General features: G+C 42.8%; 1 protein-coding gene across 1 annotated transcript in view; it reads right to left on the reverse strand.

The window, feature by feature from the left end:
- The window catches only part of mphosph10 (M-phase phosphoprotein 10 (U3 small nucleolar ribonucleoprotein)), a 109,027-nt gene that overhangs the window by 52,314 nt on the left and 48,695 nt on the right, over positions 1-8,018 (reverse strand). The window lies entirely within an intron of this gene.

Consider the following 8,018-nt stretch of genomic DNA (forward strand, 5'->3'; position numbering starts at 1 on the left):
ACTTGATTGATAATCATAACCCTACAGTCAACATTGTATCTTCATTGAAAAATCAAAAGGACTGTGAGGAAAATAACTTTCTACCTTGTGGTCTGGACTTTTGATCTTTAGAAGTTGTTCTCCAAGAATATAGTATTTTCCACCCAAAGTGGGTGTGTTAAACATTTATCTTTTGTCTGATTGAGTATTTGTGTGCCTGGGTTGGGTAAATTAGAACTCCCTTCTTTTTACTGTTCTTGTTGAAGGGAATTACTGAGGGAAGCTGGTATGAATTGCTCTAATCGTGAGATGCAGTCAGTCAGGAACACTGGTCAAAAACAGAAGTTGCTGGAAAAGCTCAGCAGGTCTGGCAGTACCTGTGAACAAAAATCACAGTTAACGTTTCAGGTCTGGTGACCCTTCCTCAGAACTGATGGTAGCTAGGAAAATGTCACTTTATAGGAACACTGGTCATTTTGGTGTTCTCATTGGGATTTTATACATTTATTCCTTTTGTGACACCTTGTAGAAATATAGGGTACAATATCAGTGCACTCTTCCCAGTTAACTTGTGATGGTTAAAACAGTCAGAATGGTGGGACAAGCAATGTGTCACGGCCACAGCAAATAAGGTATTCGTAGACCCAAGATAAACACATTTACAGTAAGTGTTTGTGGCGCAAGGAGCTTTGGCTTAGAGCCATCGAACTGGAGCCTGGGCTGCAGCACACCAGGGAGTGGGAAAATTACTAAGATATTTTGTACCAAGAGATCATCCTTAGGATACAGTATTCTGATTTGATCAATGCTCCCAGATATAGCAAAGTGTACCTGCAGCTGAGGCAGGTAGTGAGATCCAGAGGCCAGGGGGGTAGGAGGCTCAGCTTTTGCATTTGGATGAGAGCGAGGGTGTGAGGTGGATGAGCTACTGAAAATGGCACCATGGTACAGTAAGCCATTCAAGTGGGGATGTTGCCTGGCCTGCAGTGCTCCTCCAGCTCCACACTGTGTTATCTATGGCAAAAAAGAATGTATGTTAGTAAGGCAGAGTATAGTGAAGGGGATCGACAACTTCCGTGAAGCAAAGAGTGAGAGCCCGGTCAGTTGTTTTGGCTGTCTGGTATCAAGATTTAGCTCATCAGTTCAGGGTTGGAGAGGAAATTTCAGAGGGAGAAAGATCCCGTTTTCATGGTCCATGTATGTACCAATGACATAGTCAGGATAAGGAAGGAAGTTAATATGAATAGTCATATTAATAGTCAATATGAAAAACCTAAGGACCAAATTAAGTAGTAGAGTCACAAAGGTAATAATCTCTGGGTTATTACCGGAGCTACATCCAAAGTAATACAAGGCAAATAAGAGTACAGAAATGGATATGTGGCTCAAAGATTGGCGTGGTATAAGTGGGTTGCAGTTTGAGAAGCACTGACACCAGAACTGGGAAAGTGGGACATCATTTGGATGTTTTACGCTTGAATTGTGCTGGAACTGATGATATAGCAAGCAACACAACTAGGGAAGTAAAAAGGGGTTTAAACTAAATAAGCGGGGCAATAGGTCAAATTTGGGAAGATGTGGTAAATCAAAGAGTAGTGTGTTATGGACCAGACCAAACTCCCTCAAAATGTTCAGAAGATAGTCTAGACCCTAATTTTTTCTTATTTTAAAGGTAAAAGCAATTTGATTATTCAAACTACCGGATTTAAAGCAAAACACACTTTATTCATCCACGATAGTTAAAATATAACAAAAGAAAGAAGAAATTTGAAATAATTGTAATAATAGATGCAGTGACAATTATTAATTAACTGTTCCAATGTAGTAACATCCCATAAACACACCCTTGGCAAAAGGCAAATTAAGAACATAGATTGTCTCACATACAACTCCTGTAGCATGCAGAGAACCCCCACTGTAACCGGGAAAGGGACAAAAAAAAATAGTTTTCCACCTCTTCAACACCCCACAGCAATTGCTGAAAGTTAAACCATAGATCCTGGTTTTGTGGGAGTTTGACCACCCCCACTTAGGCTGCTTCTATTGTTCCAACTTTTAAAAAGAACACCCAAGGCTTCACAAGTTGTTTATTTTCTCATAGACTGTTTTGCACCTCTGCCTTAAAACCTCTCTTCAAAAAAAAGAACAAAATGACCTCTTAAAGCCATAGTATCTTCAAAAGAGACAAGACAAGCGAGAAAGGTATTAATATGGGAAATTATTGAAACATATATGATCATGAGGAGGTTTGACAGGGTTGATGTGGAAATGATGTTTTCTCTTGGGAGATTCTAAAACTGTGGCTTACTGCCTAAAACTAAGGGGTTGTCCATTCAAGACATGCCTTTTTTTTCTTACGGGGTTGTCAGCCAGCAGAATTCTTTTCCACAAAAGGTAGCAGAAGCAGTGTCTTTGAATGTTCTGAAGAATTGTTGGTAAGCAAGAACATGAAAGGTTATGGATATGGGGACAGACAGTATGAAAAAGCTCAAGAATCTAACTTCAGGCACAGCAGAGAAGGGGACAACTGTGAGAAGGGGGAAGTCAACCCAGGACTGAGGGTATTGTACTTAAATGCATGTAGTATATGAAACAGATAAATGAGCTTGAAGTGCAAATTGAAATTTGCAGGTATGATGTAGGTACCAGAGGTGGCAGTAGGTCTGGGAACTAAATATCTAAAGGATATGCATCCTATGGAAAGGACAGGCAGATAGGCAGAGGGGGCAGGTTGCCTTGTTAGTAAAAAATGAAATTAAATAGACAACAAGAAGAGATATAAAGTCAGAAGGCATGGAATCTATGAGGGTAGAGTTGAGGAACTGCAAAGGGAAAAAACCCAGATGGGAGTTATGTATAGGCCTCCAAGCAGTAGTCGGAATGTGAGGCAGAAAAAAAAATCAGGAGATAGTGTGTAAGAAAGGCATTATTATAATAATCATGGGGGACTGCAAAATTCAAGCGGACTGGGAAAATCAGGTTGGTAGCAGATGCCAAGAACAGAAATTTGTGGAATATCTGCAAGATGGCTTGTTAAAGCAGCTTGTGGTAGACCCCACTAGGGAACAGGCTATTCTGGATTTGGTGATGTGTATGAGGCTGACTTGATTAGGGGGCTTAAGATGGAGGAACCCCTAGGGGGCAGTGACCATAATATGATTGAATTCACTTTGCATTTGAGAGGAAGAAATGTTCTTGCTTACCAACAATTCTTCAGAACATTCAAAGACACTGCTTCTGCTACCTTTTGTAGAAAAGAATTCTGCTGAGCTGAAATCAGATGTAACGGTATTACAATTGAGTAAAGGTAACTGCAAAGACATGAGGGAGGAGCTGGCTGGAGTTGATTGGGAGAAGAATCCAGCAGAGAAGACTGTGGAGCAACAATGGCAGGAGTTTCTGGGGGCAGTGGAGAGGCACAGCAGAAATTCATCCTAAGGAAGGAGAAACATACTAAAGGGAGGATGTGGCAACCATGGCTGACAAGGGAAGTCAGGGATAACATAAAAGCAAAAGTAATACAATGTGGTGAAGATTAGTGGGATGTCAGAGGACAAGGAAGTCTTTAAAAAGCAGTAGAGGACAGCTTAAAAAAAAACAATGGGATGGGGGAAGCAGATGAAATATGGGGATAAGCTAGTTAGTAATATAAAAGATTACAAGAGTTCTTTTATGTATATAAAGATAAGAGAGGCAAGAGTGGACATTGGATTGCTGGAAAATGAGGCTGGAGATGTAGTAAGACCATAAGACATAGGAGCAGAAATTAGGCCATTCGGCCCACCTAGTGTGCTCCACCATTTAATCATGGCTGATAAGTTCCTCAACTCCATTCTCCTGCTTTCTCCCTGTAACCCCTGATCCCCTTGACAATCAAGAACCTATCTATCTCAGTCTTAAATGTACTCAATGATCTGGCCTCCACATTCTTCTGTGGTAGTGAATTCCATAGATTCACCACTTTCTGGCTGAAGTAGTTTCTCCTTATCTCTGTTCTAAAAGGTCTTCCCTTTACTCTAAGGCTGTGCCCTCGGGCCTTAGACTCTCCTACCAATGGAAGCATCTTCCCAACAGCCACTTTGTCCAGGCCATTCAGTATTCTGAAAGTTTCAATTAGATTCCCCCTCATCCGTCTAAATTCCAATGAGTATAGTCCCAGAGTCCTCAAACATTCCTCATATGTTAAGCTTTTCATTCCTGGGACCATTTCGTGAACCTCCTCTGAACCCTCTCCAGGGCCAGTACATCTTCCTGAGATATGGGGCCCAAAACTGCATGCAATACTCCAAATGTGGCCTGACCAGAGCCTTATAAAGCTTCAGTAGTACATCGCTGCTTTTATATTCAAGTCCTCTCAAAATAAATGCCAACATTGCATTTGCCTTCCTGACTGCTGACTCAACCTGCAAGTTTACCTTGAGAGAGTCCTGGACTAGAACTCCCAAGTCTCTTTGCACTTCAGACTTCTGAATTGCCTCCCCACTTAGAAAATAGTCCATGCTTTTATTCTTCTTACCAAAGTGCATGATCTCACACTTTCCCACATTGTACTCCATCTGCCACTTCTTTACCCACTCTCCTAACCTGTTCAAGTCTTTCTGCAGCCTCGCTACCTGTCCTTCCACCTATCTTTGTATCGTCTGCAAACTTAGCCAGAATGCCCACAGTTCCTTCATCTAGATCATTAATGTACAAAGTGAAAAGTTGTGGTCCCAGCACTGACCCTTGTGCAACACCACTTGTCACCGGCTACCATCCTGAGAAAGACCTCTTTATCCCTACTCTCAGCTTTCTGCCAGACAGCCAATCTTCTATCCATGCTAGCACCTTACCTGTAACACCATGGGCCCTTATCTCACTCAGCAGCCTCCTGTGTGGCACCTTATCAAAGGCTGTTTTGAAGTCCAGGTAGATAACGTCCACTGGCTCTCCTTGGTCTACCCTGCTCATTACTTCCTCAAAGAAGAACATCTTTAATGGGCAACAAAGAAATAACAGATGAACTGAACAGTGTTATGAACCAGACCAGACCCCTCAAAACATATTAAGAAGGTAGCCTAGACTCTAACCCTTTCTTATTTTAAAGGTAAATGTGAGGTGCTGTGTTCCAGATGCAATTCAATTGGTCAAACTACTCAATGTTAAGCAAAACACAATTTATTCAAATGTTAAAATACAACAAAAGAAAGGAATTTGGAATAACAACTCTATTGGAAAACTTAACAGAATAATATAATATTTAACTACAAAACAGTAACTGTTTCAATACAGCAACAGCCCCATAAACACACCCTTGGCAAAACGCAAATTCAGAAGACAGAATTGTCTCACATGTAGCTTCATCAGCCCTGGAGAAAAAGCAGTCAATGAAAATTCAAAGAGAGAATGTAGCAGCCGAGAGAGATTCACTGCCTTCCAACCCTGCTAAGACCCCAGCAACAACTGCTGAAAGCTTAAACCCAAAATCCTTGATTCTGTGGGTTGGAGCTTGACCACACCCATTTAGGCTGCTTCTGTTGTTCCAACGTTTTAAGAAAACCCCAAGGCTCCACAAGTTGTTTATCTTCTCATAGACTGCTCGACACCGGTCCCCCCCAATCTCTCTCTAAACTAAACCAGGACAAAACACACCTCTTAAAACCACAGTATTGTCACAATAGGTACTTTGCATAAGTCTTCACGGTGGAAGACACCAATAGTTTCAAGAATGTTGGGGACAGAGGTGAATGTAGTGGCCATCACTAAGGAGAAGGTGCTGGGGGTTTCCACCAGATGCCCTGGTGTCCTCCCACAGGAACTACGATGTTGTGGCCATTACAGAAACTTGGGTAACTCAGGGAGAGGTATGGATGTTGGAAGTTCCGGGATTTAGATGCTTTAAAAGAAATAGGGAGGGTGGATAAAGAGGTGGGGGAGTGGCATTGCTAGTCAGGGCGAGTATAGCAGCTATTGAAAGACAGTTCGAGAATGTTAGGTCTACATAGTCAGTTTTGGTTGAGGTCAGGAACAAGAAAGGAGCAGTCACTTTGTTGGGGGTTTTTTTACAGACACCCTAATAGTTGCAGAGAAGTAGAGGAGCAGATTGGGAGGCAGATACTGGAAAGATGCAGAAGTCACAGGGTTGTAGTCATGGGTGACTTCAACTTTCCAAATATTGATTGGAAACATTTTAGTTGTAATAGTTTAGATGGAGCAGGTTTTGTCCAGTGCGTTCAGGACGGATTCCTGACACAGTATGTAGATAGACCAACACGAGGAGAGGCCACTTTGGATTTGGGCCTGGCAACGAACCGGGCCAAGTGTTAGACCTGTTGGTAGGAGAGCATTTTGGTGGTAGTGATCATAACTCTGTTTCTTTCACGATAGTCATGGATAAGGATAGGTACATACGGCAGGGTAAAGTTTATAATTGGGGGAAGGGCAATTACCATTCAGTTAGGCAAGAACTGGGTAACATAAATTGGGAACAGGTGCTATCAAGGAAGAGCACCACAGAAATGTGGAGATTGTTTAAGGAATGCATACTGCATGTGCTTGATATGTTTGTCCCTAGCAGGCAGAGAAGATGCGGTCGAGTGAGGGAGCCATGGTTCTCGAGAGAGGTCGAACGACTGGTTAAGAGGAAGAAGGAGGCTTATGTAAGGTTTAGGAAAAGAGGAACGGAAAAGGCTCTAGAGGGATACAAGTTAGCCAGGAAGGAGCTGAAGAAAGGGCTTAGGAGAGCTATAAGGGGGCATGAGAAAATCTTGGCGGATAGGATCAAGGAAAACTCCAAGGCTTTTTACACGTATGTGCAGAACAAGAGAATGACCAGAGAAAGGGTAGGGCTGATCAAGGATTGTAAAGGGAATTTGTGCACAGAGCCTAAAGAGATAGGAGAGGTCCTTAATGAATACTTTTCTTCAGTATTCACAACTGAGAGGGACCTAGTTGTAGAGGAGGACGTTGTGAAACAGGCAGGTAGGCTAGAGGAGGTTGATGTTAGTAAAGAAGATGTGCTAGGAATTCTGAGTAAGTTGAAGATAGATAAGTCCCCCGGGCCTGATGGAATTTATCCAAGGATTCTATGGGAAGCGAGGGACGAGATCGCAGAGCCTTTGGCGATGATCTTTTCGTCCTCACTGTCCATGGGTATAGTGCCGGAAGATTGGAAAGAGGCAAACGTCATTCCTTCGTTCAAAAAAAGGAACAGAGATAACCCCGGAAATTACAGACCAGTTAGTCTTACGTCAGTGGTGGGCAAATGATTGGAAAGGGCTCTGAGAGACAGGATTTATGATCACTTGGAAAGGCACAGTTTGATTCGTGATAGTCAGCATGGATTTGTGAGGGGTAGATCATGCCTCACAAACCTTCTTGAATTCTTTGAAGAGGTGACCAAACACGTGGATGAAGGTGGAGCAGTGGATGTGGTATACATGGATTTAAGTAGGGCGTTTGATAAGGTTCCCCATGGTAGGCTCATGCAGAAGGTAAGGAAGCATGGGATGGGGGAAATGTGGCAGATTGGATTCAGAATTGGCTGACCCTTAGAAGACAAAGGGTGGTAGTGGAAGGAAAATATTCAACATGGTGCTCAGTTACGAGTGGTGTACCACAAGGATCTGTTCTGGGTCCTCTTCTATTTGTGATTTTTGTAAATGATTTGGATGAAGGAGTGGAAGGGTGGATTAGCAAGTTCGTAGACGATACGAAGGTGGGTCACGTTGTGGACAGTGCAGAGGGCTGTTCTAGGTTACAAAGGGACATTGATAAGATGCAGAGCTGGGCTGAGAAGTGGCAGATGGAATTTAACCCTGAAAAGTGTGAGGTGATTCACTTTGGAAGGACAAACTTGAAAGCAGAATACAGGGTTAACGGAAAGATTCTTGGCAGTGTGGAGGAGCAGAGGGATCTTGGGGTTCATGTTCACAGTTCCCTGAAAGCTGCCACCCAGGTGGATAGAGTTGAAGAATTTTCTGAAGAACGGTCTAGACCCGAAATGTCAGCTTTCCTGCTCCTCTGATGCTGCTTGGCCTGCTGTGTTCATCCAGCTCTAC

This window comes from Rhincodon typus, chromosome 36 (genome assembly GCF_021869965.1).
Source record: "Rhincodon typus isolate 14 chromosome 36, sRhiTyp1.1, whole genome shotgun sequence".
Lineage (NCBI taxonomy): Eukaryota > Metazoa > Chordata > Chondrichthyes > Orectolobiformes > Rhincodontidae > Rhincodon > Rhincodon typus.